Consider the following 12,998-nt stretch of genomic DNA (forward strand, 5'->3'; position numbering starts at 1 on the left):
CCTCGACTCCTTCAAACTGCATAGTGTTGCTGCCACTCAAATGTGTCAGTGTACTGCATACAACATAAACTGCATCTGCAAAGGAGACGGCCTTGTGAAAACATGAAGAAGGTACCTGCGAATAAGGAGGAAGACATGGATGCACAAGCACATATCAATACACCATGCAGTGTTCAATACAACAACAATACCCACTAGGGATGCACACACAGTATTGACTACAGACTGCCCACACAGCTCATGGGAGCCCAATGTCACTGTGTAAGTCACTGTCACTTGGTTATAGCTTTTGCAAGCCCATGGAAACGGGAAGCAGGAGGGGTGTGTGTGTCAGGAACCCAAGCAGGACAAGCCTGCATGTGCCCAGCCGGAATACACAGTGGATGCCCACGGGAGCCACACAAGCCAACAAACTGTAAAAAAAATATATCAAAAATGGCCATGTGGGGGGCAGGGGGGAGGCCACCCAGGAGGTTCGAGGACGGGATGCACACCAACACCCACCTGCGTGGATGTTGCGAAAAAGAAAATACCTCCATGGGCTCATGGACTGCACGGCTATGCCATTGTGGGAGAACTGCTGTCGGTCTCTTCACCCTCTGATACTGCATCAGGAGGTGGTGGCACTATGGGAAGCAGCCCACGCAAAGCCCTGGTATGGTCTTCCATGGCAGCAAGCATGCGGGTCTGGAAGGTCTGATTCTGGAGGATTATAGTGTGGAGATCCCCATGCAACACCTCACGGGTTGCCTGCATTTCTGCACGCATGGCCCCGCATGATGCCCGGATTTCCTCACGGGTTGCCTGCAGCTCAGCTGAGAGCGAACGTGTGAGCTGCTCCAGCTGCTGTTCTGCCCTAAAATTTCGGGAAGCCTCAAGTTCAAGCAGACTCTCCCTGAGTTTATGGAGTTCTACCCTGAAGGCTTCCCTGTGGCCCCGTGACTCTATTGATATGGTTTCGCACAGAGTCTCCAGTGCCGCCCGTCATGTCTTCCCTGTGTGATTGGCAAATGGAGTCTGTTGCATGCTGTTGTTGCTCCATCTGCCTTTCAGGGGGGATAATGGAAGTGGCCAGCCTATCCATTGCCTGAGCCATCATTTCAACTGATGCTGCCTGTTGGGTTGCCATACCGTACATGGAGTTTTCCCACACAGTATTGCCTGGTGGCACACGGCCACCGCGTCGGCGGGCACCATACCTGTTTTAGGCAAGGCGATCTGCACCTTGCTGTGCTGGCACTGCCTGAGGCTGCAGGACTACATTCCCCCTCTGATTTGCTGGCCCAGGAACAGGATCAGATGGTGTGGAGTGTGACCCTGCATCCGTAACCGCCAAAGGCAGGCCTACCAACACTGACATCCCCATAGAGGGTTCTACCGCTGGTGCAGGTGGGTTGGAAAGAACAGAATCCCTGCCAGAAGCATTCACCTGCGACAGCACATTAGTCTCATCATCCGACTCAGCACCTGAATAGAGGTCGGGGGAGGTGCACCCAGAGACACCCCTGGTGCACCCAGAGACACCCCTGGATAATATGGTCTGCAGTAACAAAGGGTTTTCAACCAACACCACACCACATCCTCCACTGGTGCCTGGTCGTGGCTGAGATTCCTCCTGGGTCTGCACCATCTCCTCAACCTCAACAGCATCAAGTGTGTCATCACCTGCAAAAACATGAAATACAACAAATGGTAACAGGCATGAGCACCATAGCACACACATAGGCCTGACAAGACAGAGATCCTATACATGGTTTACACATGTCCCACATGACTATAACCCTGGCATGCATGCACTGTCCATGAGTTGGAAGGGGAGTCAAAAAGGCAGACACAGAGGATAACAAGATGGAAAAGCAACACATTTGCTGCATGGTGGGTAGCACTGGCATCACACATTAGCCTGTGAGTGGCATGTCCAATACACATACATGACACATGCCAGCACACAGATGGCATGTAGCATAGCCATGGTAAATTAGACAACTACAGTGATATGTCAGTGAATGAGTACTGTCACCCATCCATGTGAGATGGACATGATGAGATGAAAAATGCTAAACAATGTGGCAAAATATGCATGTGCCACACACTGCAACGCATCCAGTGTACAATAATACAGTGATTGTAAGCAGATGTACACATCAATGGTTGGTCACTTTAACATGACAGGAAACAACTATCATGTTCCACATGCAAACAGGCCCTAAAAATAAATGTGATTAGGCCAATACTCTATCACCCTGAATTGTCTAATCATTCACATAACCAGGTAACAATTGTGGCCCAATGTGGGGTGGAAACAATGACAGAAGCATGTCACATATGTGGCATTGGTGCTGAAAAATGTGTTGCAAAAATGAGAGAATTGAAACAATCAGCCTGAATGAACACTGAAAAAATCAGAACAATGTTGTTGCAAGATTACAGTTCAAGGGCAACTGCAGTAATGTGGGGCTAATTGGCTACGGTGGGCAAAAGGAATACTGTCATACCCAAATCCAAGGCACGTGAATGTATTGGAGGAAGCACATGGGTGACCCATGCCACTCAGGAGTACACACCCTCACTTGGCACGCAATCAGAACCCGTCACCCAAACAACATACACATGGATTACACACACATGCATGGGCACTCACCGGACAATGCGTCGTAATCAGGTAGGTCTCCCACGCCTTGGATCTGTTCCTCTGTGATGAAGGTTCCAGCAACAGACTCATGTTCAGTGAGTTGGTTGTCCTCTGGTGGAGACCCACCGCCAGTTACCAGAGCAGAGGCATGATTTGAGGCCATCTTGTTCTTTGCTCTGCGTTTCAGGTCATTCCACCGCTTGTAGCAATCTCAGCTGTGCGCCTCACAAATCCAAGGGCACTTATGTGGTCCGCGATGGTCGGCCAGTGTGCCCTACGTTGACCAGGTGTGACCATGCAGTCACCACCATTTCGCGGCTATGTGCCGACACATAGGCCACAAATGCATCAAGTTTGGCGTCATTAAAGCTAGGCTTCCTTGATGTGCCGGAGTGTGTAGCCGTGTCTGGGGTCTCAGCCTGTAGTGCCAGAGCACCCTTCTTCCTCTTTTTCAAATGTGGTGCGGATCCTGTTTGGCTTATGCCGCTCTGGTCAGTAGGGGCAGAAGCGCCGGTGGACTGTGTACTAGGAGTGTGCGAAGGCACAATGACCATAGGTCTTGGTGCAGGCATTGGCTGCAGGGTGATGTTGGCAGGGGCAACGTCGGTTTGATGGACCTAGACCGACACTGTCCCGGCTGGGAGACTCAGAGCTGGGGTGGATAGAGCTACAGCTGCCCCTGCATCCTCCCCACCCTGCCTACTTGGGGCAGCATATGACATTGCTGCCCCAGATCCTCGTGGCCTGGTGACAACAACTTGCACCGCCACACATGGCTTAGACTTGCTGACCTGGAAGTCAGCCTGGGAGTCATCCTGTGCCGGTTCAGGTGCCACAATGGGCCGGTCCAACAAGGGCTGAGCTGGGATGGTGTCAGCTACTTTTCCCACGACCATGGGGGGTGGGGCATGGGTGTCCCTGATTGGTCCTCCAGACATGGGGGTCTAGGGGCACCCTGCAAATCCTGGCCACGTCCCCTACCGCGCCCACCATGCCCACCTTTTGAAGGTCGGCCACCTTTGCCTCCCTTACGGCTTGGTCGCCTCCCAACCATGGCACTGATGTTGTTGTGCGTATGGGAGTAGCAGTAAACTATTGTCCTGGGCAATTAGCGGTGAAAGGGGTAGGGTACTTGATGGAATTCGTACCCTAGTGCTCTAGCAAGGCTGTCTGTGACCCCTGGGGGAAGATGACGGGTCACGCAACGCACAGGCACCCCGAAAACAAAAATGAACGTGCACGCAACCCCTCGTAGACCACGTGCGTGGAAAAATGAACCCGCACTACGCTGTGGCACCCAGAAACACAAAAATAAGCATACGCGTAATACACGCAGCCTACAATGACTTCTGAAGGGGTACGCGAACACGGGCATGCACAGTTGGTAAATACGTGCACGACTCACCGTATGCCTGGAAAAAGAACATGAAAAAGACACGCACACCCCCGCCAAAAGATGAATTGTATGCTGTCTGAGGAAACAGGAAAAAAGAAGAAGTGAACGCTGTTTGAGGAAACAGGCCCAACAAAAAAATAGAACGCTGTCAGAGGTAACAGGGAGTACGAACTTGAAACGCTGTGAAGTAATCGCGTGTGAACTGACAAGAAGTACAAAATTCACCCACTCGCTCTCCACGAAAAGCACGTACAAGAAAATGGCGTCCTACACGTACCTTTTAAACCGGCCCACACGTACAACGTCACTTACGCATGTACGCGCCTCGGACGTGCAGTTTTTGCACGTGTATAATTAACATGCACCTGTGTTGAGGGAAACGCTCTTGCGTGTCATGTCACAGACGCCCTTACGCGCTAAGGGCCTTTGGTCCAATGAATTTGCGTATGTGCTTGTTAGGGAGAATTCTCTGTTAAGGCTAATTTCCCAAACCTACTGAGTCCCCCAGCAGCTTTGCTGGATTTTTGGGGTTTATTTTTTTCTGCTGCTAAGAGTGAGACTCTTTTTCTCCCACTCTTAGACATGATTTGAGATATCATTTGACTTTGTAGTGTGTTCTATGGGCTATGGGGTCTTTTACTCCATAGGGCTTCTTGTGTTTTTGGTGTGTGTGTTACACAGCACCCTCCGTGCCGTAACACAGGGGTGTCATAGTGACCCCCAACCATAGACTCCGTACCCTGGGACTGACTACTGTCTCCCAGGGCAGGTAAAGTCACCATTGGCTTTACTAGTCCTAAATTGTGAACAGAACCAGTACACACCATCATATTGTGGGTGTACTGGTAGGGGCAATTCGATTGCCCCTGGGTCTGTTGTTCGAGGGGGCACTGTCCAGTTCCCCCTGAGCGAATTTTGGCTGGTGGCAGTGGATACTACTTTTTATATTCAACCGCAAATATATTCCTATGAGATTTTCCCATTGTTCGAGGCTAATACTTTTTAACATAGCCTCAAACATACCGCCGGTTTATTTAATTAATATTAATTCACTGGTTGGTATTTTTTGCCAGAACTCAGTTCCAAAATGGCGTTTGTGTTCGCTTCTGTGACTCCAAACAGAAGTTGAGCCCTTTGTTCCACTTTTGGTGGGCTTCTGCACAGAAGCCCTCCAAAGTGGTGCCACTCTGTCGGGGTACCACAGGGGGTGTGGGAGGGGGTTTAGGCACCCTGGACTGAGTTGCCTCGGCAACTCAAGTCGCACTCTTGTGTGATTGGCCCAGTGGTGAGCAGAATGGGGGTTTTCTGCATAAAAGCAGGGCTTTGGGGACTGGGACTTCAGACGTCGCCACAGGATCAAAGAATCTGAAGAGGGAGAAGCTGAGCCAACCTGGAACGATGACACCACCGTTGGAGCCCTGCTGAACCGACTCACCACTTCTTCCAACGACAGAGGAGATCTTCATCCCGAAGAGTCTTCTTCCTTTGACTGGTAGGGATAACCAGTCTGCCCCTGTCTGCCCGCCTTTTTGCCTTCCCGGATCATCTCGTGGCTGCCTTGACTGTGCCAAGCACCCCGGCAACCGGGATACCACGTTTTACCACTACCGCAAATAAAAGGGTAGTACCTTTTAACCGGAGAACTCCGCGGCTGGTTTCTTCCCTGGCAGTGCAACGACCTTCAGCTTTCCTCCACGTCGAGATCTTCTCTTCCTTTGGACGACGCTGTGACTTGCACCCACTGCCAGGAACAACTGCCCCCGCTGGAGGATTCTCTCCACTTGCAAGGTACTGTGTCCGCCTGGCCTCCCTCGCAACGGTCTGTGTGGGGTGTCTCGTAAATCTTCATCTTACCACTTGGGTTGGCCCTAGGCTGACTAACTGAACTTTTCTGAGCTGAACTGATTCCTTTTTAAACTCTCTGCAAGACTTTCCAAGCCTTTTAAACTGTGTGATCTTGGGCGCATTAGTGTTCTACTCTCTCCAAGAGGGAGCCTGGCCTCTGAACTTTTTGCTCACATGTAGACTTTGACTTTCCTGTCCTGCTGAGTGCTTCTAAAGTATTGTGTTGTGTGCTGTTCCTAATTTCTGCCTTTTCCCTCCCTTTTTCTTAACTTATTGGAGCGCCATCTTTAGTTAAGCGCTCACCTCTGTCTGGAAACAAGTGGTGTTAACTAAGACTTGTCTAATAAGGAATAAGGGATGTATATATATTAATAGTGACTGTGTTTTGAACTTGCTTACAATAATACTGCTAGAGTGTTTCTTTAAATAAATAATGATATACTTTGTTACCAAAGCTCTGGTCAGTGTTTGCTTGTGCTACTGTATTTTGGTACCTATCGTGTACACTCTACATACTGTCTAACTCTTCTTGAGAAAAGTCTGGCTGCTCAGCCACTGCTACCAGGTAAATCTGGGTGGTACAGACTGCTACCAATTGGGTTTACTGCCAACACCTGTAGTTTTAAGCCTTTTGCAGTGGTCCCTAAGGGAACTGCACAGGTTTCTGCCTAGCAGTGCTGTGTCTTCACGTGCTGATTCACTATGCACCCGTTACGAGGAAAACACCCGCGCGCGTAACATCACAGACGCACTTACGCGCTAAGGGCCTTTCCTCGAATTACACGCTGACGTGCAATTTTTTCACATGCCAAATCACTCTGTATCAAGCTGGCCATGCAACAACACACGGAAGACCACGCTCCTGTCCAGAAGGCCGAATTACTGCCCCCCAGAGCCTCGAGCATGCTCCCACCTGCCATCTGCTGCTGCCTGCCTGCCTGCTGCCCAAGTGCCCTGCTATTTGGTGCCTGCACGTCAGCCAGGGTTCCAGTTGCTGTGTCCACCCCTGCTGGAACAGAAGACTCCCGACTGGGATACCATCGCTGCACAGCCCAGCCCCAGGACCCAGTTGCCCACCCACGCCTGCCTTGGGGGCCGCCATGTCATGGCAAACACCATCTGAGACCACTGGCGACCCCCAGCCAGAGAGGCAAAGGGCCACCAACTTCAATGAGAAAGAAGTTGTTGTCCTGGTGGAGCATGTCCTGGGGCATTTTGATGCCCTCTTCGGAACATCACGCACCAACAAGGAAGGACGGGATAGGATATGGGACAACGCAGTGGTTGCCATCAACGAGGAGGGGGTGGCAAACCGCAACATCAAGCACGTCAAGAAGCGCTGGGAGGACTTCAGGTCCAGGACCCTCTACAAGGCCCGGCGCCTCGCGGAGGGGGGCCGGTTCAGCATGAGTGACATTCAAATGAGGGTCCTGGAACGCGTATGCCCAGTGCTCCACGCCCAGATCCTTCGTAAGAAGACCCGTCTAGAGTTGAGCGGTAAGTGGCCAAGCATTTCTGTGTGAGACAGGGCATGTTGCAGTGTGCTGGTAGTCTGATACTTGCCTGTATGTGTGACATAGGCCATGTATGGATGTGTGTGTGCAGGGACATCATATTCATGCATGTGAGACCAGAAATGTGTGAACCACATGGTTGGTGCATGTGTTACAATGCAAAATGGGAAGCTGTATGTGGAATGCACACATGAAAGCATGCCAGTTTCTGTTCTTGGACATGGAGGGGGTGTGAGGGATGGGTGCTGCTGTCATGTACATGTATGGTGCACATGTGTGCGTGTCTGAGAAGTGTGTGTGTGACTTTGAAATGCCATGGATGCATGACACATGTCCGTGATGATGTGTAGATTCACTCATGCAGTGCGGTCACCGTTGTATCCACTGTGTCTATCCACTGTGTCTGTGGTGTACAAGCCATGATGCATGACCCTCCGGTGATGTGTGTGCATGGGATCAGTGTGAGCCATGATGCATGTGAGTTTGAAGGCAACATTTTGGTTAATAGAGGCCTTTGTACATGGATGCTGATGTTGACTGCAGGCGCCATGCCTGTTTCTGCATGTGTGTTGCGTGCATCTACCCATGTGTTGTGGAGGGACAGGATGGAAGTGACGTTTGACAGTGCCACTCATGTGTTATTGCTTCCTGTCTAGGGGAATATTGTACTTTACCCTGATGCTTGTGTTCTATGTCTTCCTCTACGCAGCGTTGAGTGAAGAAGAGGGTCGGAGACAGCGCTGTGGAGCCAAGCGGCGGGGATGCCTCCACCGGGCGGAAGACGGTGTGGAGACATCCAGGTTGGTGGTCTCCACAGAGGAGGAGGAGCCCGCTACTGAGCCGCGCATGGGGCCTGGTGGGGGTAGTACCACTGGTGCAAGTGGTGCAGTCCAGGGACAGGGTCAGGAGGCAGCACAGGTCACCGCGGCGGGGCCTGTGCATGTCATTGTCCTTGACCCTGTGACTGCACCACCATGCACCAGCAGGAATGCCCCATCCCAGGCCCGTTCCCAGGTAGGGGAGAGTGCCATGTCATCTGCCTCTCCACTACCTGCGGACGAGGGGTCCCATGACCGTATGGCTCCGTCCTGATTGGTGTCGCGTTGCGCATGCGTGACATTCGTGATGGTGTGCGTTCTTCCTGGGGGGAGAACGCACGCCATCACGAACAGCAGCATCGTGACGTGGCACTGTTGGGAGGGGCCCTGGTCGATGGCTTCCTACATGTGACACGCACTCTGGCGGACCTCTCCTCCTCTGTGGAGACTATGTGCCAGTCATTCTCCCTGCTGTCTTCCGGCCCAGATTCCACCAGGGCCCCCTGTGCACCTGGCCTGACAAACACAGCCAGCTTAGTGGAGATCCCATCCCTGCCACAGTCGGGAGTCGGCGGTCCAGCAGGGATGGACACCACAACTGAAGACCAGCTGATGGAGGATGTGTAGGCATCATTGGACAGGGCACATGGACAGCAGCAGCAGCAGCAGGAGCAGGCTCTAGGTGGGAGCAATGATGGCTCGGGGACATCGATATCAGGGGGGCAGGCAGGAGGACCCTGGAATGGGTGTGTCTTCCATGTGGCTGCGGTTGGGCCAGCGTATAGGTGCGGAGCGGCGGCGGGTGGAAGAGGCGCGGCTCACGATGGTCAGGGCGGAGTTCTCCATGCGTCGGGCGTTGTGGCCGGCAGAGTTCGAACAGGCCATGAGTGCCTCCCTGCGAGACCTCGGGGGCCAGGACAGAGGCCCGCCTCCAGCAAATAGACATGGAGTTCGATGATGCCCTGGCCAAAAACATCACTGAATGAGCCGCAGGACTTGCCTGCCGCCATTGTAAATAGTTTATAGTGTTAGGTTTCCTTTTCTTTTTTTTCTTTTGGGGTTTTTGGACTATGCCCCACACTTCTGTATGTAGTTGTTTTGTTAAGTAGGTTATTAGATAGGTTTCATTTTTTTCGTTGGGCTCATGGACCCTTGAAAATTGGATTGTACATAGTTGGACGTTGGATTTATTTGGACTTTTTAGTTTCATTTCACCATGGCTCAATGGATTTACCTTTTTGCGTTTCATTTGGATTTGGTTTGTTGGGCAGAGAGTTTTGGCCATTTTTCTTTTGGATTACTTGCGATTTATTCGGGATTTCATTATTTTTCAATTGGACATGCATTTCATTTCATGTTTGCCATTATTTTATGCTTTAATTTCTTTACATTGATTTTTATATTAATACATTTGGATGTTTTACTTCAATGTGTGGGATTCACTCATTGGGTTCATGCATGTCAACATGCGGGTTTACTCAATCAATGGCAACCAGTGTGTGTGTGTGTGTGTGTGTGTGTGTGTGTGTGTGTGTGTGTGTGTGACGGACATGTGTTGATGTACATAGTTGACTTTTGGGTTGTGTCATGAGATAGGCATGTCACTGCTGGGTGGGTGAGTGGGTGGGGGGACATGAGTGGGGGCCTGCTGGCAGGTGCCCCTCACTGCTGTGGGGTGGGGGTGCTGGGGGACATGAGTGGCACATGAGTGGGGGCCTGTTGGCAGGTGCCCCTCACTGCTGGGGGGTGGGGGTGCTGGGGGATATGAGTGGGACATGAGTGGGGGCCTGCTGGCAGGTGACCCTCACTGTTGGGGTGGGGGTGCAGGGGGTCATGAGTGGGACATGAGTGGGGGCCTGCTGGCAGGTGCTCCTCACTGCTGGGGGGTGGGGGTGCTGGGGGACATGAGTGGGACCTGAGTGTGCGCCCGCTGGCAGGTGACCCTCACTGCTGGGGGTGGGGGTGCAGGGGGACATGAGTGGGACTTGAGTGGGGGCCTGCTGGCAGGTGACCCTCACTGCTGGGGGTTGGGGGTGCAGGGGGACATGAGTGGGGGCCTGCTGGCAGGTGCCCCTCACTGCTGGGGGGTGGGGGTGCTGGGGGACATGAGTGGGACTTGAGTGGGGGCCTGCTGGCAGGTGACCCTCACTGCTGGGGGTTGGGGGTGCAGGGGGACATGAGTGGGGGCCTGCTGGCAGGTGCCCCTCACTGCTGGGGGGTGGGGGTGCTGGGGGACATGAGTGGGACTTGAGTGGGGGCCTGCTGGCAGGTGACCCTCACTGCTGGGGGTTGGGGGTGCAGGGGGACATGAGTGGGGGCCTGCTGGCAGGTGCCCCTCACTGCTGGGGGTTGGGGGTGCAGGGGAACATGAGTGGGACATGAGTGGGGGCCTGCTGGCAGGTGACCCTCACTGCTGGGGGGTGGGGGTGCAGGGGGACATGAGTTGGGCATGAGTGGGGGCCTGCTGGCAGGTGACCCTTACTGCTGCGGGCTGGGGGTGCAGGGGGACATGAGTGGGGGCCTGCTGGCAGGTGCCCCTCACTGCTGGGGGTGGGGGTGCTGGGGCACATGAGTGGCACATGTGTGGGGGCCTGCTGGTAGGTGACCCTCACTGCTGGGGGGTGGGGGTGCTGGGGGACATGAGTGGGACATGAGTGGGGGCCAGCTGGCAGGTGCCCCTCACTGCTGGGTGTGGGGTTCTGGGGGACATGAGTGGGACATGAGTGGGGGCCTGCTGGCAGGTGACCCTCACTGCTGGGGGGTGGGGGTGCAGGGGAACATGAGTGGGACATGAGTGGGGGCCTGCTGGCAGGTGCCCCTCACTGCTGGGGAGTGGGGGTGCTGGGGGACATCAGTGGAACATGAGTGGGGGCCTGCTGGCAGGTGACCTTCACTTCTGGGGGGTGGGGGCGCAGGGGGACATGAGTGGGACATGAGTGGGGGCCTGCTGGCAGGTGACCCTAACTGCTGGGGGTTGGGGGTGCAGGTGGACATGAGTGGAGGCAGGTGACCCTCACTGCTGGGGGGTGGGGGTGCTGGGGGACATGAGTGGGGGCCTGCTGGCAGGTGCCCCTCACTGCTGGGGGGTCGGGGTGCTGGGGGACATGAGTGGGACATGAGTGGGGGCCTACTGGCAGGTGACCCTCACTGCTGGGGGGTGGGGGTGCAGGGGGACATGAGTGGGGGCCTGCTGGAAGGTGCCCCTCACTGCTGGGGGATGGGGGTGCTTGGGGGCATGAGTTAGTGATCATATTGCAAGGTGACATGTGGCTTGGCTGGGGGGCATGCCCATGGTGGATGGGCTGCCTGAGGGACATGACCAGGGGTACAGGGTAGTCCCCTGTGGTGTGGGCGGCCTGCAGGGGCTGTGGAGGAGGTAGAGGGGACACCTGGGAGGACCCACACTGCCAATTCACGTGTGAAACTCCCTGCGCCCCTCAGTAATACACGTACCCCGCTCGCACAGGGCCAATCGCGTGTGAAACTTCCCTTGCACCCCTGAAATACATGTACCCCGCTCACACAGGGCCAATCGCGTGTGAAACTTCCCTGTGATCCCCCGAAATACATGTACCCCGCTATGACAGCAAAATCACGTGTTAAACTTCCCGCAAACCCCAGTAATACACGTACACCGCTCGCACAGGGCCAATCGCGTGTGAAAATTCCCGCGCACCCCAGTAATACACGTACCCCGCTAGCACAGGGCCAATCGCGTGTGAAACTTCCCACGCACCCCCGAAATACATGTACCCCACTCGCACAGGGCTAATCGCATGTTAAACTTCCCGCGCACCCCCGAAATACACGGACCCCGCTCGCGCAGGGCCAAACACGTGTGAAACTTCCCTGCGAACCCCCGAAATACACGTACCCCGCTCCGACAGCAAAATCGTGTGTTAAACTTCCTGCGAACCCCAGTAATACACCTACACCGCTCACACAGGGCCAATCACATGTGAAACTCCCCTGTGAACCCCCAAAATACATGTACCCCGCTATGACAGCAAAATCACGTGTTAAACTTCCCGCAAACCCCAGTAATACACGTACACCGCTCGCACAGGGCCAATCGCGTGTGAAACTTCCCGCGCACCCAAGTAATACACGTACCCCGCTCGCACAGGGCCAATCGCGTGTGAAACTTCCCACGCACCCCCGAAATACATGTACCCCACTCGCACAGGGCCAATCGCATGTGAAACTTCCCACGCACCCCCGAAATACACGGACCCCGCTCGCACAGGGCCAAAAGCGTGTGAAACTTCCCTGCGAACCCCCGAAATACACGTACCCCGCTCCGACAGCAAAATCGTGTGTTAAACTTCCTGTGAACCCCAGTAATACACGTACACCGCTCACACAGGGCCAATCACATGTGAAACTCCCCGCGCAACCCAGTAATACACGTACCCCGCTCGCACAGGGCCAATCGCGTGTGAAACTTCCCGCGCACCCCCGAAATACACATACCCTGCTCGCACACGGCCAATCGCGTGTGAAACTTCCCGCACACCCCCGATATACACGTACCCCGCTCGCACAGGGCCAATCGCGTGTTAAACTTCCCACGAACCCCAGTAATACACGTACACCGCTCGCACAGGGCCAATCGTGTGTGAAACTCCCCGCGCACCCCAGTAATACACCTACACCACTCGCACAGGGCCAATCGCATGTGAAACTCCCTGCGCCGGGGTGTACATGTATTCGGAGGGTTGCGCGGGGAGTTTTGCAGACGTTTACGTCGTTGGGGGGCTGTATGCTGGTCCAATGGCCTGTGCGCCATGTAC

The 12,998-nt window shown here is 54.1% G+C and overlaps 1 protein-coding gene across 1 annotated transcript in view; it reads left to right on the forward strand.

Annotated features, from left to right (window-relative positions):
• The window catches only part of LOC138514086 (sodium-coupled monocarboxylate transporter 1-like), a 606,141-nt gene that overhangs the window by 436,513 nt on the left and 156,630 nt on the right, over positions 1 to 12,998 (forward strand). The window lies entirely within an intron of this gene.

This window comes from Ambystoma mexicanum, chromosome 12 (assembly GCF_040938575.1).
Source record: "Ambystoma mexicanum isolate Mex_15411 chromosome 12, UKY_AmexF1_1, whole genome shotgun sequence".
NCBI classification, from domain to species: domain Eukaryota; kingdom Metazoa; phylum Chordata; class Amphibia; order Caudata; family Ambystomatidae; genus Ambystoma; species Ambystoma mexicanum.